This window comes from Meleagris gallopavo, chromosome 1, assembly GCF_905368555.1.
Source record: "Meleagris gallopavo chromosome 1, MGAL_WU_HG_1.1, whole genome shotgun sequence".
Classification (NCBI taxonomy): Eukaryota; Metazoa; Chordata; class Aves; order Galliformes; family Phasianidae; genus Meleagris; species Meleagris gallopavo.
The window spans coordinates 94,387,127-94,412,483 of NC_139404.1; the positions used below are offsets into that span (position 1 = coordinate 94,387,127).

Below are 25,357 nucleotides of genomic sequence, written 5' to 3' on the forward strand. Positions count from 1 at the left end.
TGCGAGTGCAGCTCGGAAAGGGGAGCTTGCATGACATCCGCTCATCAGGCGGCTCGCTCCCGGCCGAACACGGCCACACGTCCTACAATACGGAGGTAACGAATCAATTAAGCGGCCCGGCCCCCACCCCCCCTTCCTCAGCCCGTGCCCGCGCGGCCGCCGCGCTTTGTAGTTCCCGGCGCCGGAGCAGTAGGACCCAGGGGCCCTCCGCAGTCACCAATAGACGCTGCTACCGGGATCTATTTGTATGCAATGCCTCCTGCTCTGCGCATTAATAGTAATACAGATAACGGGTCTGAAAGAATTCTCTTCTGAAGAAGGATTTGGTTTTTCAGGGTCCTGATACCGGGAAGAAATCCGGTTTCATCCCCCTTTTGATTTAAGCCTCCCCAGCAGCTTGTCGTCTGAAGCGCTCCCTCTCCCTCCGATACCCATCCATAGCCTCGCTCTGTGCAGGGAAAGTTGCACGGGGCCGCCCGCCCGATGGAGCCGCGACTTCTCTGAGCGCTGCTGCCCCGAGGTGAGTCCCAGCGGAGCGGCCGCGGGGCGGGAGCCGTGGGCGGCATCCCCAGGCTGCGGGCGGCCGGAGAGGGTGATGCGGGTAGCGCCGAGCGGAGCGGCCCAACAAGTTTCCCTCAGGTACCGGGGCGGGTTTATTGTGAGGAAAGTTGCCGGGATACCCTCCGCGGGACGGCATCCCGTTTTATCGTCTCGTTCGTTATTAACAAAGAAGTTTGGCCGCGGCGCAGCCGGCGTCCCCCGCTGCGGGGCGGCTGCGCGACACTCCGCGGGTCGGGGCTCCGCTCCGCAACTTGTGGAGGAATGGCGGCTTTGTTCGACCCCCGCGATCGCGGGGATGCGGCCCGGCCATGGGGCCGCCCCCCCTCCCCCCTCTGCAGACTCCGAGGGGACCAAAAAGCAGCGGGGAGAGGGGCGGGGGGGGGGGGGGAACAGGCGTTATGTGCAGTGCATCATGTGTGTATATTTCTGTGCCTACATAGAGGAGTAAGAAATGGAGAGCGGGAGGGGGCTGTGATACCGCACTCCGGGGGAGTGAGGGGGGAATGGTTTCCACAGGGGCTTTCCAGGGGTGCGCAGTCAGCGGGTGTGAGGCCGCCTCCCCACACAATGGAGGGCCCCCAGCGGGGCGGGAGGGGGGAGAAAGAGGAAAAGGAGGAGGAAGAAGAAGAGGAGGGAGGTCTCCGGCTCCGCTGCAGCCGCTGCTGCAGTGCCGCAGCCCCTGTCCGCCCCCGCCCCGCGGGGCAGAACCCCCGGACAACGGGGAACCGCCGCCCCCAGCGTGTAGCCGCGGCCGCAGGACGCCGCCCCCCGGGCTCCGTGGCGGGGCCGCAGGTGCCGCGGCAGCGGGGCTCCGCCGGGTGTCCCCCGAGCCTCGGAGCGCTGCCGCACCTGGCTGCGGAGCGGCTGGAAAACAGGATGGGGACGGAGAAATGCAAAAGGAGGGGGCGATTAAGTTGATCTGCAACGTGATCAGAGTCTCTAGTTTTGCTTTTTTTTTTTTTTTTTTCCTTCCCCCCCGAGTGTTTGCAGATGGTTTTTAGTCATGATTTGTTAAGGTTAATTAATGACTGATGACTCGAAAATGAATTAAGGCGCTCTTGGCTTGGTCTTAACTCCGATTTCACTTGCTCTTGTATCACATTTTTGATTTTGCTGATGGTTGTGAGTACACTGAAGAACTTTCTGTCAGGAGGCTTTTTTTTTTTTTTTTTTGAGGGGGGAGAGGGATTATTTGTGGCATATCTGTGTGTCACAGGGGTGTAGGTAGAAGGGACACTTCTCTGATCTATGACAGTTGTGCCATATGGCTCAGATGACAGGCACTTGAGCTCAGAACACTTTTCATTAAACCTAAGTTCGTGCGCCTCACTAATGTTAAAAGAAGCTTTTGTTGAATGCAGTTTATAGAAAAAAATAGGAAGGTCCTGTTATAGCGTGGAGTAATAAGGATAATTTCTAAGTGTCGTGTCTGACTCTTTTGCAGTGGGCTGCTTTTCTACGTTCATCTCACATTTGTCTGATTGAATGTTTTCTGCATACGTCTTAGGCTGATGTAAATTCCAGTGGCATTACACTGGTGTAAATGGGCTGTAAACGTGTGGCAAGAGACCTACTATTTGGTGATTAGAGACAAGAAAGGAAAGCGGAGGGCTAATAAAATTATCCTACTGCTTGTCAGGCTGGATAGCTCATTCCTCTTCAGTCGTTCAGCAGTGCCACTGGACTTCTACCAATTGTCTGGCATTTGTGTCTAAGCTCCTACAGTATTGGATTCTTATAAGCATTTTTGGTACCATAACTGACAGTTGACCAGAAACCACACAGATTTCCATGAGAATCCTCACTTAAAAAGACAAAGGATGCCATTGTGGCAATGTGAAGCAGTTTGCCTGTTGCTTATTGACTTTTTAGTCAGTGAGGGGAAAACTCAATCCTCAATCTTGCTTTCCTCAGTCATAGTGAGTATTGAACCACTTAAATATTGCAGAAATGAGGAGGACTTGACCAGTTCTGCAGTGAAGTACCTGCAGATGTCTTTGCTGAGGCACAAACAAGTGGCTCATTAGACATAATCTCCCAATAGGTTTTAAAAGGAATTAAATTCTTAAAAGGAAGAGCGTTTGAGTTCTGTAGCTTTCTCTTGTTAATATTTCCCTTTGTTACTATATATTTATATATATATATATATTTAATTTCGTGGACCTCATGCTTTTTTTTTTTTTTCTTTTTTGCTGTAACTGTACAACAATAAGCAACATGATACTTTGAGTGTCTGAGTTAGAGTTCCCTAAAGTAACTTTCCACGGTCTGTGCACAGATCTGAACCTCAGCCTAAGCAATTGAGGCAAATGTGTTAGTCACAGGAAACTCAGATTTTTTTATTATTATTATTATTATTATTTTTAAGCCCCCCCCAAAAAATAATCAATTTCTGTAGATAAGCAAATGCCATATACTTTCTTCACTTGATGAAATGTTAAACGAAGCTAAGAGCAGAGAACTCTTTTCTTATGTCTGAGTTGTGACATGATTGTTGTGGCATATGGCGAGGTATAAATTTAACTGACTTGTACAGTTCAACAAGCAAGTGAGAAAAGCAAGGGGTAAGGGGAGCAGAGGGTGGGAGAAGTAAGGGATTTATATTCTCCTAACCTTTTACATTAGAGGAATTCCATGGGATTTCATCCTTCTGGAGTGAAATCAGCTATCAAGCAAAAAGTGGAAGTGATTGGTTGACTGTGAGTTTGTTTGTCCAAATTTTGAACTTGCTCTTCTGTGTGTTCTTCATCCTAAGAGAAATTCTGCAATCTCCTGTTGCTTAGCGTGGGACCTGACCTTCCAGGTAGCAGGTGACAGAATTTACATGTAATGTTTTAATCCCACAAATGTTTATTTATTTGTTTTAAAGGAAAGAGTTAAACTCTGTGATCTTAATATCTATTTTTTCCACCACCTGCATGTCTTTCTCCAGATAGCCTCTTATGTGGCATCAAATGCAGCATGGAAAACAAGTAATCCCACTTTTTCACTTTAGCACATGTCTTTTTTATGCGGATATATTTCTGCATGTCCTTGTTACCTTCCCTGCTACATTTTTGCTAAGGTGCAAATTCAGGAACTTGAAATATTTTGGTATCTTGAGGGAAATACTAGAGTAACTGCAGATCAAGACTGGAATTTATTTGTAATGTTGTTTTTGAACATTTTATTTTTACAAACAATAGTCATGTCCTATGAAATTACGGGTTCAGCACTTTGCTCTAGGTTTGGGAGGAGTTTTAATCTAATGATTTTTGCACTTTCCCTGTTTTCCCTAATCTGTAACTCAACCAATTGGGATGGATTTGCACGCAGATTTACTTGAATTATAGGGAAAATGACCCCCTCAGGAAAAACGTGGACAATTTCAAGGGTCATTGAGGTGATAAATTACATAGTAGGAATATGAAGAGAAACACTGTGTCTTCTACTGTGCACTTATAATTTGATGGCATTTTTAAAAAATAATCTGTAGAAAGGAGGGAAAAACTGAATGTGCCTTTAAAGAACTCTAAGGCAAGCATAAATACTTTGAGCACATAAGTTAAACATGCAGTAACACCATAAGGTTTAAGAACACTCACATAATCCTAACCCAGCACACTGAAGGACATAATGAATTATTTCCTCCAATCTTCAAAAGACTTAACAGATACCTTGTGTTTCACCTGTAACATTCTACCTGTCTAACCTACTCAATCTGTAAATCTTTCATTCCTTATCCATCTTGTAATCATCAGTCCATCAGTTCTCTCTCAACACTGTCAATTTATAGTCTACCAAACACATAAATCCTTTGTCTCAATTAACTCCTTCTCTTTTCCAAAATTCTCCAATCATTATTCTGTCCTTGTCTATCTTAAGGCCCATGTGTCAGCCTTCTTCTTGCCTTCCCTGCTCAGCTCAGCATAACTTCCATGAGGGAAGATTTGTTTCCTGTCCTGTATCACCTGTCTTTCCTTAATGCTTTCTTGGTCTTTACTCCAGGATTGCCAATTCATGATTTATCATATTTTCACATGTCAAGTTTATTTCCTTGTGTGTCCTTTAGCTTTCTCATCTCTCAGTAATGAGCATCTTGAGTGGATGTGTCCCTTTGGCTTTCTTCTTTCTTCTCAGAATCTGTGTAAACAGATCCTTTCACCAACAAATTGAGTATGACAGAGTTGGCAGGAAACAGCAATGTGACTTAGTGGCTTCCTGGTAGCTCCCAACTTATGGAGGACATTAATCCTGTTCTAATTTATTTTTGTATTAAATCTGGCTTCAGACAAATACTGTGTGATTGTAATTTTCAAAATCAGCTGAAAAAGCCCAGAAAGTATTCTGCTGAGTGCTTGAGTTCCTGGCCCACAGACTTTTTACATGTTCTTTTGGCTCTGTTCCTTCCTGTAGCCTGGTGCAATAAGGATAGAAGATGCCATTTGCCCATCTTCTTAAAACTTCCTTGAGTCTTCACATAGGATAGTTTCAGTTAGTGCTGATGAAATATGGCTACTGGAAAAACAAGAACCAAGAGATCTTAACCTCTGGCAAAAATGTAGGTGGAACTGAGCTTCCATACTTCTGCATGAATCGATTCCTTCTCATTCCTTCTTCTTCTTCTTCTGTAATATAGTATATAGGGTGCACCTGAAGAGTGAATTTGAAGTCTATTTTTGTCACTCCTCATAAAAATATATCTGTTCCATTCCTAAAATTAGCACAAGGAAGAATTTGACTGATCTGATAAACTAGGATATGGTTGCCAACAACAGTGACTCTCCACAGTACCAAGTTTGCTATAATGATAAATACTTATTCAATTGTAATATATCACTTCAGATACATCCAGTATTTTCATGGGGTATTTGAACTTAGATATGGTAGTCCATTAAATAGTTATATTAAACGCTTGGGGGTTTTGTTGTTTGTTTGCTTGTTTTTGGTGTTAGTGGCGATATTATCCTTGTACTTTTCTTTAAGTGGAAACTGCATAAAGGTAAAGGAAAAAAATTTGTAAATAAGAGGCACCAGTTTTAACTGTGTTGGCACTGAGTTGCCATAATCACACTATTTAGTCAGTTGTGAGTACTCTCTGTAAAAACCAAGACTTATGTAATTTCATTAAGATTTCTACACTTACAAGATCTCAGTGTTAGAAATTACCAGAAAAACTAAATGTGAAAATTAATGATCTTCCAAGATGTTATATATCCAGCACCAAATCACAGAACTCCAGTGATGTCGGAGGACATCACTGCTCGTGATGCTGCCCATTAAAACTATGGAAGTCTAAGCAAATTGCAGTTATTTTTGTAACTCACTCTTCTTTGAAGAACACAAATACTTTAAAGCAGTATTTTATTATGAACATCTGGACAATCCAGCTGTAAATTCATTTTGGTTCTTTATAAAACTCTCAAAATTTACTTAAGAACAAATGTTTCCAAACTGCCAGTCTTGCATACTCAACATCTGAAAATCAAATGTTTTTCATTCTTGCTCATTTATCATCAGTGGTAGTCATGACTTGGAAAACTTCTACAAGTTTATGCCTTTAATCCACATGTTATGTCAAGAATTGTATGAGTGATAAATGCACTTATGGATATGACTCAGTTCTTTGAACCCTTGTGTGAGTTTTCATAGCTGATGGCTGGGAAAAAAAAATGCATCAAAAACAAAACAGGAAAATTAAGCAAATTATCTGCAGAAAGAACTGAAAGAACTGTAGGCAGTTCTAATCAAAATATTTCAATAAAATAAAGCCAAGTTCATTCCCCAGGTAAGACTCTCGTGCAGCTGAGCAGCTTTGGCACTTCTGAATTTTTCTAAAGAAAATGATGAAAAAAAAATACTATTAAAAACATTGCACGCACAAAGTCTAAAGAGAGTTGAAATGCATCTCTCTTTCTTGTATCGTGGTGTTGAAATCAAGCCTGACCACTTACAGCATTGACATTGAAGCCCTAAAAAATGGTTCCCATAATTTCTTTTAGGTTGAGTGTACTGTTTACGAGAGAAAGCAAGACATACTTTTGAGCTGTCTGCAGTATGGTATGAAGTGATAGGAGCACTTCCTTTGTATGTAAAGGAGATGAATGAGAGAATGGAAAGTATGGCAAAAGAAATTACAGGACTCAAATATGTTGCATCTTGCATGGAGATTTGAAACTGCAAGTAAATTTTATCTTTGTTTGCCAAAATATATTTTGGAGTAGTATCCCACAGCTTATTCTCCTTGTACATGAGGAAATGCCACTACAGAAAACAATTCATAAAATAAAGGCAAGGAGAGAATCAATAGATATTGAAATATACAAATTTGAATGATGATAGTGACTACATCACAGGCAAAACCAGGAGGCTTTATTGGGAATGTTGTTTACTCAGGAAAAAACTTAGGTTTCTCTGAGTGCTACAGTCATAGACTGTTAAGATGGAATGAGGATTGTTACATCATTCAAGTTGCCTTTGATACATTACCCAAAGCAGGATTTTCGTTTCCTAGATCCTCAACAATATGTAGAATAAGTAGCATTTCTGTACACGGAAGTATTAAGTCAGTTGAAAAAGTTAAAAAACACAAACAAACAAAAACTTTAGTCAAATTAAATTATATAGTCTTGCCTTAAAGTTTTAGTTTAAAGGAAACACAAAACTTTCAATTTTGAAATATGCAAGTAAGATACAGGGTACAAGTACAAGGTGTGTTGAGATAATGGCATTTTTTAATCTTAAATGTTCTGATAACGAATACCAAGATATACTAAGGGAAAATGACTAAGAAAAGGATAGAAGGATGGGGATTTTCTTGCTTTGCACTAGTTAAACATCATTTACATTCATTTCATTTATCTGGAGAATGAGGAGAGATGTTTTCTTCTTATAGTTTTTTGTGGGTTTTTTTTTGTGGATTTTTTTTTTTTTTTTTTACTTTTTTATATTTTGCTCACACTGTGAGCATACTGCCAGTGTGAACAACTGTCCTGACTGCAAACTCTTTGGAAGGATTATTTTATTCATTGGAAAACCTTCATTAGGGGAAGGCTGAAGCAGATGCTCTGAGGACTTTCTCTAGGGATTATAATAGACTGAGTAGTTACTATTCTGTAATTTCATGTATGAGAGATAAGTCAAAATGGCTACGTATTTGTTTCACTTAATAAAATGCTAGGTAAAAAGACAATGATTCTTTTGTACTTATTCTCATTGATGGCATGGCAATGAAATTATTTCACTTTATGCAACTGACAGCAATAAACAGTACTTCAGAAGGTGAAACCAGACAAAGCTGATCTTAATTTTACTTTGTCAAGGTATGCTGGATATTGTAAAGAAAAATCTTTCGTTGATCCAGAAGGAGCCCAGCCACAGGTGAGTTGATATTTTTTACAGCAACAGGGACCAAGTTTGAATCTTGCAGCTTGTATGCTCATTTGCTTATCATCTCAGATAAACACAACAAAAGATTCAAAAAGGGAGTTGATGTATTTTACTAATAACAAAAGTATCCAGATTTCTTATTGCTTGCCTCTATGTGACTCTGCAGCACATTCTAATTCCAGATTATGTGCAATTTCTTATGTCAGGATTAACCTACAGTAAAGCCAACCACTAAATATTTCTTGTAGTTTGGTAGAAGAAATTATTTCTCTGTTACGCTAAGATGATTGTGCATGACTGAAATATTTTTTCATATTATTCCCATTGACCTCAGTATTTGTGTCTTAATATCCAGGGAGCCATTACTCAGATGTCTTTGGCCCACAATAACCAGAAGCTTTTTAAGCTTAGTGGAAGATGTTACCATGAAGTAAAGTAGAGCTTCTGTAAGAGACAGATATCTATAGATATATATGGCGAAGTACTATGAAACTAATTGCCTAAGGAATTAGGAACCAACACATAAAACCATCTTCCTCTCACAACATGGTACTCTTCTATTACGGTCTTGTCTAGATTTATTGTGTAGCATATCACACTTGTGGTGTTTGTTTATTTTAACTACTGTGTCACTCATCACAGGGAAGATTCCCATGTATAACAGCTGTTAGAAAAACGCAACCAGTAGGCAATAATGTGCTACTATGCTTAGCAGAGTTAAAAAAGTCACTTGTGTAGATGCTATCTGAATGCTCTAAAAGGGGAATTGTAAGCCGATCTCCACAGCAGTCTGCTGTACCAGAGGTGAAGAGGACAGGAAAGCATGTGGGGTTCCAGCTCTTCCATATACATCCTCATTTTCTGGTACAGTTATTCTCTGGCAGGGGAGATGGATGGCTTGGACTGAGGCCATGTCTCCTTGCAGACTTGTTCGTCTGCATGAGATACAGCTGTTCTAATGAGTCTGTTTCCTCTGTGCTGTGCTAACCATTCACAGGACTTGTCCTAACCAAAGTACTGAAGTACTTTCATTAGTGAACGATCTGAATTCATTACAGTATTTGCCACATAGAAACTCTGATGCAGAGATTTCATAGTTCAGGAGATTTCTTGGAAAAAATGGAAGCTTTGCAATCTCTAAGTCTATTCTGTACCAAATATATTTTGGGAAAAATATTGTAAATAGAAATGTTAATATCTTGGTTATTTATCAGTTATTCATAATCTGTAAGCTCTTAAATATACATATTTTTCAGAAGAAGACTGTAACTTGTCACCAAACCTTAGCAGTAAGAGAGTATACATGAAAAATAATATGTGGGAGGTTCTTCTGGAGAGAGGAAATAAGCTACAAATTTATGCTCTTTTCCAGATGAGTTTCTTGATTATACTGTCCGTTGACATTGGGATAAAAATAAATATTACATGAAACATGTGATTTTTAATTAAAAATGTATCACACATTTAGTTAAGTAAAAGGAAAATAAAATTCCCCTTTCCTAATAATAACATGCAGAAATAAAACGGCCTTCAGGGGAAATTATTCTTTTGTTCCACGTGTGTTCGATACAGGAAAGAAAAGATTTTTGTTCTTGTTGTTTTTGCTATAAAACACATTGCATAAATGGTCTTTCATTTCAATTTCATTTCAAAATGGCTCCAATTTTGCTCTCTCAGTTCCTTGTGATATCAAGCAGTACTTCACATAGTTTAGCATTATCGCATGTGGCACTGGAACATTAGTTGAAAGGAGCACGCTCCTCCCTCTAGTAAAACAGACTGTTTTTGTGAGTAATTCTGGAGAAAAATAATGGAAATTCACCAAACTGGAAATTTATTTTTCTTCATACTTCTTGCAGTGACCCAAAAAACACAAGAGGTAAGGACTGCTGCTATACACAACTAAACCAGCTTAAATGCTGCTTCACCTTGATCACCGAGTACAGCCACTGCTGGAGTGCAGGACTATGGTTTTGTCCCTCTTTGCTTTCAAGAATCCTCAATAGTAAGGAGTATTGTAGGCATATGACAGCAAGTTATGTATATAGACATATTTATATAGACAGCAAGTCTATAGCAGAGATGCACTACTCTTCTCCAAAGTTCAGCTTCAAATAATAGTATTTTTAATTGGTATGTAATAATCATCTAAGACAAAATGTCTGTAGATGAGAAGTGAAGAGCATACAAATTCTTTTCAATAACCATTTCCATATATATTTTTCTTAATGACAAGAAAATTAAAACTTCATGAAACTGAAATGGAGCTAGTGATGATTCTTATGGAGATGCTGTGTAATAATTAAAGCAATTAAAAAAAAAAACAAAAAAAACCAGCACAACAATCATTAAAAAACCCTCAGGAAATGCAGTATCAGAAATGACATTAATGGAAAGATTATTCATATAACTTTTGTTCAAATGTACAATTTTTGTTTCCTTAGCAGTAGGTTATTGATGTAGAATAGAGATTTGCTGTGAGAATGGTGATTGTATGTCTGTCATGGGTTTGGCTACAGAATATGATATGTATACTTAAAGTAAAAAAAAGAGAGAGGAAAAATACCCATATATATAGTTACATTATTACCCATGAGCAATTTTCAATGGTTTCCATGAAAATTGCTTGAATAATGCATAAAAACTTTGAAAAGGTAATATGAAGGCCTATTACTTGCCTCTTTCAGTAATGGCTGGAAAACACTCATTTGTGATGCTGATGTCTGCTCTTTCCCCCTTAGTAACAACTATCAGTCCATTGCTCTCCTTAAAATTAGAATACCAAAAGCTATCACAGTATTAAAAGATCAAAAGTGTCTATGTGCTAATACAGTTTATTAATAAAGTGCATTTTACAAATAGTTCGCAGCTTTGAAAGCTGTTAATATCATTTTTAGTTAGTTATATATGAAATAAAACTCTTCCATAGCAGTAACAGAGTAAAGAGACCAACGTGACTTAAATCTGTAAGTAAATAAGCTAATTTTGTCTTCTGTAGGTCAGTTACAATATATTCACTAGAAAGAAATCACACAGAACACAAAGGATCTAGATTCTCTCGAGAAAAGAAATAGTACAAATGTAAACAAAAAAATTGGAATTTTCCATAATTTTGCTCAAGTCTTTAAAGTCTGTTGTCAGCTTTTAAATTGCAAAATGTAAAAGAATGGCTGCAGTGAGAAAGTAAGGATAATAAATAGGAAAAATACTGCACAGTACTTTGTAAATGTTTTCATAAGTATATTTTTCTTTAAGTGGTGCATGATTTATGGAGTATGCCTGTGTGAATTGTACCTCCCACCAGTAGCTTCTCCACATGGAGAAAGAACAGCTTATTGCAGCTGTCAGCTAATGAAATGACTCCTGCAGTTCAAGTAGTTGCAGCTTTGGGCTGAAAAGTGTGTTCTGACATTTTTTGGCAACATCTACCAATGTCCTGTGGCAGAGGGTTGTAGTTCTTTGTCATGATTGCAACTACTGCAGTGAACAACTACCTGGAAGACTGAAATATCAGAAATAATTATATACTTTAATCTGTTGTCCATTTTTTTTTTTTTTTCTGAGAAGCAGAAAGTCTGTGAAATTTTGTAATTTTGTGCAAAACCTGATCTTAGAGGTCAATACACTGACTGCATATAAAATACTTTATTAAAATGTGAAGAAAAAGAAGAGAGAAGCCTTTACAGAAGGTAATCACCAGTTCACATAGGAGACAGAGTATGGCTGTCTGGGCATGGGAAAAAATATCTTCCATGTCATATAATACCTTTATTTGTGAAGCCTTCAGGTAAAGGATTATGTCCTCTTAAATGTATTCTGCTTCTACTTCTTAAAAATCAGTAAGTCCAGATATCATGCAAATGAATGGATAAAGTAGCTGAGAATCATCTATTTCATTGCTGCAGTATTTATGGCTGTAACTCAAAAAGAAATGATTGCAATGCTAGCATTCATACCTGATTCCTCGGAGTGTAAATGCACCTACAGACCTTCTATTACAGTCTAACTGGAGGGCTGGTGACTAATCTCAGCATGGTTGAGCAGCAAATGTTGGAGGATAATTGGATCTGCAGGCTAAGATAATATGAATGTGGAAGGTAGGGAAGACTGATTGGTGGTTGTTTTACATTGTGTTTGAAATCTGCTGTTTGTTTGTAATTTTAGTGGAAGATAACTTACTTTAGAAGGCAAAAATTATAAACTTTCATTCAAATGAAAGATTGAGATTAATATTCCCAAAATAATGTTTTTGTAGTCATGAGCTAGTAAGCAGCATATGCTGAAGAGCTCATTCAGTAAAGCTTTTAAACCTTTAATAAATTGTGAACATATTTACAGAGTGGTTTGAAAGTGGATCTTTGAATGCTGAATTCCAAGTCGAGTATTTCAAGTATTATGTCTCCTACGGAAACAGCATGCTTGCTTATAGTTTCTTTTTTCTTCTAAATGAGAGTTCAATAGATTATTGTATAATAAAATACAAACAAAAAATACCACTAAGTTGCTGCAGGTGGAATTTTTTTTTTAGCAGGGATAGCTCGAACAGCTGCTGCTGCTGCAGTGAGTCTTGAACTATATTATTAGTTCCTTGCCTGTCCATTCTGTCTCCTCTTGATAAGAAATCTGTTCTTCCATTGTTCTTTACGTTACAACACTTAATTGCTCAGAGTAGGATACATTTTGTTTACTTCTTTGCAAAGTTATCTTGATAAATGCATATTCAATAAAACCATAGTCTTCAAGATAAACCTTGTTTGAGGAGAGGGCAACACAATCCCTATGGCTGTCAGTCACACTTGTGATTAATCAGTCATGGTGTTACTCATGCTAAGTTTAAGAGTGGCATAGTTCATCATACATGGAGTCTAGTAACTGCTAGTTGTAATAATTTGACATTGCCCTTTTGTTATAGGGCTCAGAAAAGTAAATTAAAAAAGCCTGCCTGATTATGGTGATGTGCGTTCTCGCCTTATAGCTGACCTTGGAATCTGCTAAGAGAGATTCAGATCTTAAAGATCTAAATTCCAGTAAATAGCAGTAAGGCACACATTAACATCCATATAAACACAATACTTATTTATTCTATTTATCTTGCTGAATGATTGATCAATATGTACTTAATTGCTAGCTAGTGAGTAGCATGTTGCTTCAGATTAATCCCAACTCCTTGCCGAGTTTGTCCCTCTGATTGACACTGGTATGTGCTGGAGGAGGATTTGGAGAGAGTTCACCAGATGATGGTGTTTTTCCACTGTGACTGTAAGGAAGGAGAATGATTCAGGACTGGAATTACTGCAGAAGAACTGGAGAAGAGATTTGGGATCTGAATCTGTAGGAAGGGAAGCTTTGCAGAACAAGTGGTTCATTGCAGTCATGCATATATGCTCCCTATTCCCTATTACATTTTGCATAAGAAGCTGAGCTTACAAATTTCAGAACGGGAATAAAATAGGGAGAAAAGAAAGGAAAATTAAAACAATGGGATGGGTTGGGAGGAGGAGATAGTCTGTATCAGTAATAGTTCCTGAAAATGCCAGTAGATTTCCTAGATTTACTGTGAAACCAATCCATGAATCAGCCCTTGCTCTGTATTTGGGAAATGTAGCTATTAAATCCCTCCATTCCAATCAAAGAAGATATACGAAATAATTTTACTTCAGAAGTTGATTAAATATGTGGGACTGAATAAAATGTGAAGTATTTAGCCTTTATCACTGCAAGAAAGGAGAACTGGAATGTCTTTAGCTGTTATCATTCACTATTAATATCTTAAATGAGTAGTGCAAAATGCTTAAAGGTGATTTTTCACTTTAATAGGCATATTTAATAGCTGGCTCTGAATCCCACTACTATAACTGCAAATAAATGGTGGAAACTTTAGGCAGTCTGATGCAGTTTGAATGGTATTTTTACTAGCCATCAAGCCTTTTCTTTTACCAATGTTCTGACAAGAATAATAATAGATTATTAAAATTTGGGATAGAAGTACAGACTTGCACTTTTGTAATTACAGTCCGTACATTTCAGTTCTATGTTATGACTCAAAATTTCAGTATTTTTCCTTCCTGGCTTCAAACTGAAGTACTTCAATTACTTTGAAGTAATAAAATTTCTAATCGTGAACAAAAGTTAGAGAATGAAGGAAGTAAAATGAGCTTTAGCCAGGTTTTGGCCCAATTGCTATAGCAGATATTTAGGATATAGTCCTTCATTTTACTCCCACTTATTACATAGTATTTGGCACCCAGGATTTTCTCATTTCTGGGGACTGAATTAACCTTTGGCTGGAGAACTCCTATTGAAAAATGTATAATCTATAATTTCATACTGTTATACAACATGGTCTTGGAAAAGGACCTAAACAAATCTGATAGTATTGCTCAGTGTTTCACAAATCATCTGTCACATTTGAATCAAAAGATAATTCAAAAAGCCTCTATTAAGTTTACTTGCTTACAAAGGAAGTTTTCTTTCTAATAAGATGTACATAAATACTTTCTTTGTAGTCTTGTCAAGCTATCAGCACCACTATTACCACACTGTGTGTACTTCCAGTAACCACTTGTATTTTGTTAAAAGTAATATCTGCACACTTATGGCATGCTTCAGTCTAACTGATGGAAAACAGTTTTAAGTTTCCTTTCCTAAGAATCATAAGTAAAGAAGATTGCATTAGAAAACTATTGTGTTTAGCTGATATTTTAGAATCTAATAAAGCAAGCATATGTAGACAAATATATGTTCAGAGAAATTGTAAGTGGATGGTTTAGTTCACTTACAAGCAAAATATATCAGTGTGGGAAAAATCTGCCCAAGTGTGGATAATCTCATAATAAGAATACTGTCTAGTAATTGGTATCTGCAAGTTTGTCTTTTTCTGCATGGCTTCTTTCATGTCCCACCCGCGCCTCTCAAGAAACTAGGAAAACAGTTAAAAAGTTAGCTAGCCAGATTCACACATTACAGAAATATGTAAACTAGGTGCTTTACTGAGTCTATGCCAAAAGACAAAAGACAAAGCTGCAGATCCACTTATTTTTATAGAGTTAAGACATACCAATACATCTTTGGGCAACACCAGAAAGAATGTAGGATATAACATTGTTCCTTATCTGACAGAGGAGAAATTTTTATATCTCATTCATTTCTGGACAAAATTTTGAAAATGCCACCAAAGACACAACAACAGCATATTGCACAATGTTTACTTTGAGGTAAATGAACATTCCTTGTACAAAGCAGTCATGAATAACAGTGTTCAAATTTCCATTGATCTCTGTGAGAATAGGTATGTGTTTCTGGGAATATGTAGATAAGGGTGAGCAGTTTTCATTATGTGAGGGTGTTAATAGTGATTGCATTTCTCCATGTCTAAGGAAATGACTTGTTTTTAAGCAGTGAAAACAAATTGGAGGAACTCACAGAAATAGTCGTAATACAAAAGACAGCAGGAGGTGAAGATGCAAAGGCTTACTGGTAGGTGTAAAAAAAAAAAAAAAAATACAATAAAAAACCAACCAACAACAAAAACCTAAACTGATACCCATCAACATGACATACAAATTGAAAATGTTGAGTAATTTTAATGTCGAAAAAAAAAATCAAAGGAAAAATATGTGCTTTTTGTCTTTATGTGCTTTTTAGACAACAACTTTGAAATTTTTGCCTTCAGGAATATTTTTAATGCTAATATACTCTAAATGTAAAAAAAAAAAAAGAGCAAATCTTTAACTATTAAAAAATATCATTGAATTCAGAATGGCAAAATCAGTAGCTTTTTTTTGTATATTTTTGGTATATTTTATACATTGTATAAAATATATATATTGTATATAATATATATGTCATATATTTTGTATATCGTATATTTTTTATAATTTACAAGTTGAAAGAGCTCACTTCCATTATATGCAAGTTAGCAGCTGCTAATCAGAATATTGGAGTATACATGGGAGATATTGGAAGACATGACATTTATTATAATTAATTCTGAAAGAATAAAAAATAAATAATTCCATTATTTATATTAACAGAAATGAAAATTACTAACATATTCTTGTTTTAGAAGTTTAAAATGAGTTAGTATGGTAGTCGATTAATTCTTTTGCATTCCCTCTGCTGTACCACCAGCTTTATTGATTGGTTTCAATTAATGTATGCCAACAAGTAAATTAACATAGCACCTGAGGCAGAATTCTCTTGTGGTTCACTTACACTGACTTCTTACCGTTCTTGCTGTTTTAACTCCTATGGAGCATATTGCTGGGAGCTACAATATTTTTCAGTCTGGACACGGACATTACCCATGGCTCTAATGACAGGTCATTTACAGCAAACCCATGTTTCACTGCAGAGATGTCTCTTTAAGTGACATCTTATCAATGGCAATTCAATTAGTCAACCTTAAGACTTTGAGATATATCTCACGCTGTGTCACACAACACTAGCAGATTTGCATTTTAAATGTTACCTTTTGTCATTGCTATGCCTCTTCAGTATACATAAAAAATGCATTTTCATTCCAATTCTTCATTCAAAACTCCATGGAAAACATTTTCTACATTAAAATCAACTGCCTTCATTTTCAACAATGTTGTCATCTGAAAAGACTTATGAACTTGTTCTGTGGACAAGTATTTTCAATGCTGGTGCACACCATAAAACCATATCTGATGTGCTATTACTGATAAGCATCCGATAATTCTTAGCACAAGTATCTAAAATATTCAGCTACTGAGATATAACTGGGATATAAATATTATTGTAGTGGACACAATTTGTACATACAGGCAGAAATAGGAGATGATTTTTAAGTAGAGAAGTGGCAAAGAATTTAAAGCCTGGACCTGATTTTTCTGGGTAAATAACAGTGAAAATATCCTAGCAAGACATGGCCTCCTCACTCTGCATCAGCCAGCTGAACTTTTTATATGCTGCTTTTTGTATAAAGTAGTTATCTTCCGTAGTGTTACGATCTAATGTGTTCCATTGGATATCTTTGACATCCTTGTGCAACTACATCATTCACTGATGTGTGGGAATGTATGGACCAGACTTACACTTTTCAGTACACATCAATATAAAGTAGAGGATATGGTGAACAAATATAAGTTGTGCTACGCAAAATTGTGAGCAACAATTTGTGCTAATGAACATAATACCTTTTAGTAAATACTATAGATGCATTTAAGAATCTGTAGTTTGGGAAATGAGCTGTGTTTAAAAAACACAAATACTCATGCAAATATTGTTGGTTGGAATTGAGCAAAGGGTCTTCTAAACTCATTTAAATACTGAGAATTTCATCCATCCATGTCCTTACTTTTGACTCTACTGTAGCGAGTGTGAATGAGTAAATACACTGGGTTTTAATTTAATCCTCATCCAAATTCTTATCATTATCAGTCTTTGCAGTCATAGTAAAATATTTTGTAGGTACTCCATATTTAGAACCAGTATTTTCAAATGTTCATTTTTGAGGTTGTTCTCGTGACATGGAAGAATCATGATTTAAAGTGGATTTTGCCAGTGATGGTGAAAAATAGAACACACTTTTTATTTACGTGGCAAGAGTAGTGCCTTGTAAATTTTGTTAAGGCAAATAAATTTGTGTATTTGATAAGTTTATGAGATAAATGTTCACAGACAGTTCTCCTGATAAGTTGTGGGTGGTATTACAGAATATGAACTTATTAACGTACATTTTCTTTTCCTGAATGTGCAACAGCTGATTCAGATTTCCCCACTGATGGACAATTTAGTTTCAAATAGTCGAGTTGCTATTCTGAAATCAAATTCTAATGGAAAAAAAAAAAAATGCATGGTAAGGCTAATTAAAAGCTATTAAAATGTAATTAGATTAAAGTTAAACAAGAATAGTAGGTGAATTAATCTTGATAGACCTATACTGACAATGTAGAAGGAAGGAAAGAAGGAAAGAAAGAAAATAAGCTCATGAAGAAAATACATTAAAAATATCACCAGTTTGTGTAGAACCACTTTATTATTTATGTTAGCAATATGTATGTGTATATCTTGTGGGCTGAGATATTCGTAAGTATTTTCATAGTGAATCTTTCTTTGTTAGTTTGAATCAAGAGAATGCTTTTGAAGTGTTTCCTTTCTTATTGTGCCTTGGTTTACATAATGTGGACCTTTTGCAGTGCCTCAACTTGATTCCTTTCAGATGAACTAAGATTCAGGTTTGGAAGATTTAGCACAGTCCAGGAGTGTAACTAATGCACTCCAGCTGCAAATGGGCATTCAATTCAGAGTACCAGACTAGAGCTAATCTGAAATAAAAACCCTTGAAAGGTGAATGTTATGGACATGTTGTCAGCATCGGATACAGTGCTGCCCATATCCATCTGTAATGTGTCTGCTGCTCTAGATATAGTCTATGAATTCTTACATCTTAATAATAATTTTTGTTTAAAGATTTTGTGTAAAGGAAAAGACACTATTTCTACACAACTATAGCAGGCACCTCCATAGTACAGCATAAGATGCATGTATACATGCATTCAGTGAGACAGCCCATTATAACATCTTCATTACTGTACAATATTAATAAGTCGCAAAATCTTCAGGGGTTGAATCCCTAAGCAGAAGCTTATATTTGTGAGCTGAGCCATCTCTTGCCACTGTCACTGATTGTTAAAAGTTTATCCTGAAGACTGAGGATCTTTTTACTCAAGTTACTATACAATTCTGCTAGGCAAGTAGGAGGCTGTTGGAGTATGTATGAGCTAACAGCCCTAAAATTATTATTTATTGAACTCAGTTCCTCATTCCAAAGTATAAATTCCAATATGAAGAATATCTCCTATTTTTAACAACAAGAAATTATAAGACATTAATGCTTGTTATGAGCATGAACTATAGTTTGCAGTAGTTGTTTTGCAAGGAAAAAAAAGAAGTTTGGCAAAGCTTTTAGATTTGTAGGTGCACAAATTTTAAAACCCAAATATACTTTATGCATATTTCTTGAAAGCATTTGTTTGTGTTACTGCACTGCTCAACAGTGCTTCTCTTTTATGCATTTGATTAAAACCAAATCTCGGGGGAGTATTAACCCACATGACAAAATCATCACATAATTTGGCAGAAGCATAGCACAGTTGACAGAATCTGCTTAGGGAAAGCCTCAGGAAAGAGCTAGCATTGGGAATAAGTTCACCTTTGACCACAAGCAAAAGTGATGCCTTTTGGACTCAGAATGAAAGTCTTGCTGTAAAACAATACATTTGCTCTTAGACCAACCATTCAAATACTTGCCACAAGGGCACTGAAATCTGAGCTTTTCAGAAACATAGAATAAATTATACTATTGGTTATATCCTTAATACAAAATTATTCAGCTGCTTTCATATCTGATAAAGATGTTTGCACTCTTAGCTTGATCTGTGTAAAGGATAAGTTGGAAGTCCTCAGCAGTAGGAAAAATGATTTCTTATGTCTTCATCAGGTTTTCCCATTGATGTTGTAGGAGCTTCTCAAGTGTTGAATATCCAATTCGGAGTAAGACAACCATTTAAAGTTAAAATATTATTATATTTTCAAAGAAAGATGCTGCTTGCTACATTGTTCTACCTTCCTATAAAGATGTGAATATATTTAACTTCAGTGGCAAACAAACTTTTCTTTGCCATGTTGTTGCATCTTCTAATCAGTATTTAGGGATTTTAATATAATGACTTTCTATGTGGATTTTATTTCACCTTTTTTTTCTGAGCCAATTATAGATATGCTTGCTCATGGAGTTGTATTTACTGTTTTTCTCCTGTTCCTACTAATAGAAAAGTAAGGATGAGATAAAGGAGGACAAAACTGCTCTTCAGAAGAAGATGAGATAAGCTAGCAATGAATTGGCAGGCACAATAATATTTTTTTCCTCTAAATACCCTTTTCTCCTTTGTCTAAATCTCCACATTTCCTTAGTCTATATCATTGATCTCTGAATGCTATGAAATCACTTTCATCCTTTGCAGCTTTCTAGTATACATATTGCTTACAAACTTCATTTTGTGACTTTGAATTGTTTTAATGGGACCAGGATAATTTATCTTAGTCATTTGTAAGATCACATATAAAAGAAAATTTTGGCTACAAAGCGTGCCAGAATCATAAAGCCGAACACCTTGGGAGGTTCTACTGAATCAATGAATCTCAAAATAATCCCCGGTTAATCTCTATCTATTCAGTACCTAAATGGATACATCCCAGGAGAAAGCTGGTTTTGTTACAGAGCCTCAGAACTGTCCCTAGAGTATCTATATTAAGGACACATGTGTTGTATTTCACGTTTAATTTAATCAGGGTGTTAAATAGTGCAGTTTAGGATGAAAATACTCAATATTGGTTTTGTGTTTTGCTTTGCTTTGTTTTTCAGAGAAGTTTCTAGGATGTCATTATACCTCCCAAAAACTCATTAATAACAAAATTTTTTAAAATGTTCATTTGAAAGAAAAAAAAAAAAAAAAAAAACACTTTTGCCAAAAAAAACCAGCACATTAAGTCTGGTAAAGATTTGTGAATTTTTTTTACATGACTACATTTTGGATGATGAGTTTGCTGAAACTATGGAACCATCACAAGATTAAAAACTAAACAAAACAAGGAAAACTCAAACCAATCAAAGAAATCAAAGTGAGGCAGCAGGATTAATTTGTCTAAATGGATGTTTTTTGAAGTCTGATTGATGGCCATCTATTTTACAGTAACTACTCTCTTATATGTTCTTCTTTCTAACACTTAAGCATTTCTATCTTGAATCCATAACATAGGTGTGTTTGTTTTTCTTTGCGACCTTCACAAGGATTACAAAAAACTGTATTTTTTTTTTTCTGAAACTAATCTAAACAAATAAATAGCTGTGTGGATAAAATAAGTCTTCATTGCAGTAAGTGCAGTATATATTCTTGTTGACTTTTTGAAACCATCCAGGAAATGTTTTGGTTACAGGCAATGACTTGTACCAGAAAATCAGCTAAATATTGTTTATCATTCACTTTGGAAATAAAAATCCTGAAGTATAATAAAAATATTAAGGAATGACTTAATTGAACTACGATTTCAATATGAAGATTAGTGCTTGTAGTCCCAAAGAAAATAATTTTTCATATAAATAAGGAAACTTACTACTTAGTAAGCACATGAGGTGATGCTGGGGAAAAATTCCTTCAGTGCTGACTATACTGTAGTGTTTTTTTTTATATTAAAAAAAACTAATTAGAGAATAGCAGCCTTAATAATAAGATTAAGCCTCTTATTGTTGCTTGAAAAATAATAACATATAAAAAGTATAAATATTTATACTCTTTTTTTTCCCCTTTAAGTTTCTTATTCAGTTGAATTGTTGAGTTGCCCAGTTTTGGCAAAGAGGGTGGAATGTGATAATTTTCTATAGCATCACATTGTAGCTTGGATATTATGGACAGCCCAAACCTTTATGACATCAAATAGCACAGACGCTGCTTCTAGCTGGGATAATCACAGAATCACAGAATGGCCTGAGTTGGAAGGGACCTCAAGGATCATGAATCTCCAACCCCCCTGCCACAGGCAGGGCCACCAACCTCCACATTTAATTCTAGACCAGGCTGCCCAGGGCCCCATCCAATCTGGCCTTGAACACCTCCAGGGACAGGCCATCCACAACCTCTCTGGGCAGCCTGTTCCAGCACCTCATCACTCCCATAGTAAAGAACTTCCCCCTGACATTCAACCTAAATCTTCCCTGCTTCAACTTAAAACCATTTCCCCTTGTTTTGCTGTTATCTATCCTTTCAAAGAGTTGACTCCCCTCCTGTTTATAGGTTCTCTTTAGGTACTGAAAGGCTGCAGTGAGGTCACTCCGCAGCCTTCTCTTCTGCAGGCTGAATAAGCCCAGCTCCCTTAGCCTGTCTTTGTAGGGGAGGTGCTCCAGCTGCCTGGTCATCTGTGGCTCTCCTCTGGACCCTCTCCAACAGCTCTCTGTCTTTCTTGTACTGGGGCTCCAGACCTGGATGCAGTACACCAGATGGGGCCTCACAAGGGCAGAGTAGAAACGGACAATCACCTCCCTGTCCCTGCTGGCCACCTGTCTTTTGATGGAGCCCAGGATACCATTTGCTTTCCGCTGCAAAAGCATACTGTTGGCTCATGTTAAGTTTTCATCCACCAGGACCCCCAGGTCCTTCTCTGCAGGGCAACCTGTTCCAATGTCTCACTGCCCTCACAACAAAGAACTTCTTCCTAAAGAAGTCTAAATCTACCCTCTTCTAGTTTAAACCCATTTCCCCATGTCCTGTCACTACATGCCATTATAAGTCCCTCCCTAGCTTTCCTGTAGACCACTTTCAGTTTCTAGAAAGCCGTTATAACGTCCCCCCAGAGCCTTTTCTTCTCTAGGTTGAAGAGACCCAGCTCTCTCAGCTTGCCCCTGGAGGGGAGGTGCTTCAGCCCTCTGATCATCTTTGTGGTCCTCCTCTGGACCCACTCCAACAACTCCATGTCCTTTTTGAGTTAGAAGCCCCAGAACTAGACACAGTACTCCAGGTGAGGTCTCAAGAGAGCAGAGCAGAGGGGCAGAATCACCTCCCTCAACCTGCTGATCACACTTCTCTTGATGCAATGTAGGTGATGATTTAATTTACTACTGTATTTGAAACTTTGTCAAAAGCTATGATCATAAAAGACACATTAAATTTACTGTTTCATCTACCGTGTATAAATTGGGTTAGTCTTGCCATTGTTCAGGTGCTGCCATGACAGATAGAAGCATTTTTGAAACCTGGAATTTCTTAAGGCTGCAAAGGTTCTGCAGAGACATCAGTACCAACAACCAAAGCTAAAACAACTCCCTCCTTTCCCCAACTAAAATCTTATATGTGTAATAGTGTTTCTTAAATCTGTTGGCCATATCTATAAATCCCTATTGAAGTCATCTGAAAGGGTTTGTCATCTCAGTGAAGCCTTAGTTGTTCAGTGATCCCGCTAAGATAAAAGTTAACCATCATTATGTGACTTTGATTAAGGAATTAATCTGCTGTATCTTGGTTTAGATGGTCAAAAATCCATTACAGGATATTTGTGCAAAGATATTTATTTGTCCCTACTTTCATTCATTGAAAAAATATATTTAATGTAGAATTAATGTGGAATAAAAGGAGTGTGTTGGTCTGCAACATAAGCCAGCAGCATGCCTAGGTAGCCGAAAAGGCCAATGGCATTATGGTCTTCATCAGAAACTGTGTGACCAGCAGAACTTGGAAGTGGTTGTCCATTTTTACATGGCACTGGTGAGACCACATCTTGACTGTTGTGTTCAATTTGGGACCCTCACCTCAAAAGAGGGTATTGAGTTACTCAAGCGTGTGCAAGGAAGAACAATGATATTGGTGAAGGGATTAGAAAATATGACTTATGGGGAATGGATGAGGAAACTGAAGCCCTTTAGTCTGGAAGAAAGGATGCAGAGGGGAGACCTCATCACTCTCTATAACTTCCTGAAAAGAGGTTGCAGTGAGGAGGGTGCTGGTCTCTTCTCGGGTGACTTGTTAAAATGCAAGGAAACAGACTCAGCTTGCACTAGAGAAGGTTTAGACTGAATATTAAGAAGAAATCCTTCATGAGAAGGATGCTTAAACTTTAACATTAAACATCCCCTACCCAGGGAAGTGATGTAGTCTCCATTCCTTGAGGTACGTAAGAGACGTGGACATGGCACTAAGGGGCATGGTTTAGTGATGGGACACAGTAGGTCATGTTGATGGTTGGATTTGGTGATTGTGAAGGTGTTTTCCAACCTAGACGATTCTATGATTCTATAGTTAGTAGTAGAGATATTCTTCTTAACTATAAAACTATGAGTAGTTTTCTGTGAAGAGTCCTGACCTTTTCTTTCCAGTACAGAATATTTACAGCACTAATAGAAATGTCTGAGGCACAGTTAGAGTCAGAAGCAGTTCCTCTTGGGAACACAGGCCCTAAACCAGCAGATTTTTTTTTTTTTGGATATGTGCCAAATATGTGAACACCCTACAGGTGTAATTTTCCTTTGTCAGTTATATAGCACTTCTATTTGGGGAATATAAAACAAAGACATAGTGAAACCAGTTCTAGTGGCAGTTTAACAGCTTGAATCATCCAAACAAACTAGTGCTGAAATTTCTTTCTCTGAGAGGTTACTTATATTAAGCATAGCGTGTTACTGTAATTTTAAAACAAACTTTTTCACACACACAAAAAATGCTAAAGTTTTAAACTTGTGCTTCTCAGATATTTCCAGCAAATTGGTCTCTTAGCTTCCTGTACTATTGCGGCTGATTGAGTGTCCTTCATTCTTCTGCTTTATTATATATAAATTGAGGGATGAAAGCTAAAACTGTAGTTCTACTTCTATTTTAACTTAGCTGCTGGAAGAATTCAACATATATATTCAAAGATAACGTATTGGCTGAATTCTGGATGGGAAGGGGATTGTGTTTTTTAATAATTGGATCAAAATCCTATATATTCTTTATTCTTTTGTTATTATTTGTCTTTATTCATTTGGCAGAAAAGTAATAGCATAATTGCTCTCAAAATAAGTTTGTAAAACAATCTTTTGTCTCTTGATGACACTAATGAAATACTCCCCTCTCTAAGATTAACCTGAACTTTATTCTTCTTTTTCTTTATCAGTTTGTTCTGATATTTATTTTGAGAAGGAGTAATCAAAATTTGTAGCATGACATGTTCTGCATTTGACACACCACCAATATGGCTTCCTAGATATCTGTTTCCTCTTTTAAACAAGTTTAGTAATAGTACATAATTGTGCCTTTCTTTCCATCCAAAAATTTGAACTGTGGAATATAGTAAACTCCTACAGCTGCACAGATGGAAATTTCAGGTGAAGCATGGGTATGAGACTTGAAGACCATATGATGAAATTATGTTGCAAAGAGACTTTACATGATTCCAGTTTTACCTGGCTGTTCCTATGAAAAAAAAAGTGCTGTTTTCAAGTTGCTTTGAGACACTTTACAAAATCCACTGCAGCAACATGTGGGATATGTCAACACAAGATGACTGACTGAAATAGCTGATGCTAGTGGCACTTCAGATTAGTGTCCTTTCTCTTTTGTTCCTGAATTATCTTTCTTTCTTCCATTAATTGGAATGTTTGAGGGTTTTCATTACAAATAACCCATTTTTCTCCATTTTCTCCATTACTGTTCTGGCCTATGACATTAAAAAAAAAAAAAACACAACACCACACTTGGAATTTATAAGTCCCTGACCTTTTTAGGCTCATTGTGTTTGTGGATTTAGGCCTTGACCCAGAACTAGTTAACAAGTTGAAAATTCAAAGCATGCACTGTGAAGTCATCAAAACTATGTATGTGTTGAATCCTGGTCTTATTGTGAAAATGGAGACAATGACCAGTGTAGACTTTCTGCT

General features: G+C 37.1%; 1 protein-coding gene across 4 annotated transcripts in view; it reads left to right on the top strand.

The window, feature by feature from the left end:
• Positions 1-225: 225 nt before the first annotated feature.
• Positions 226-25,357, top strand: part of ROBO1 (roundabout guidance receptor 1) — a 693,687-nt gene continuing 668,555 nt past the window's right edge. For 2 of the 4 annotated variants that reach the window (XM_085241026.1, XM_085241036.1), the window contains exon 1: positions 230-520. The gene's annotated coding sequence lies outside the window, so the exon portion shown is untranslated. Of the gene's footprint in view, positions 521-620; positions 640-25,357 lie in introns of those variants that run through there. The other 2 variants (XM_085241045.1, XM_085241033.1) reach the window with 2 other exon arrangements.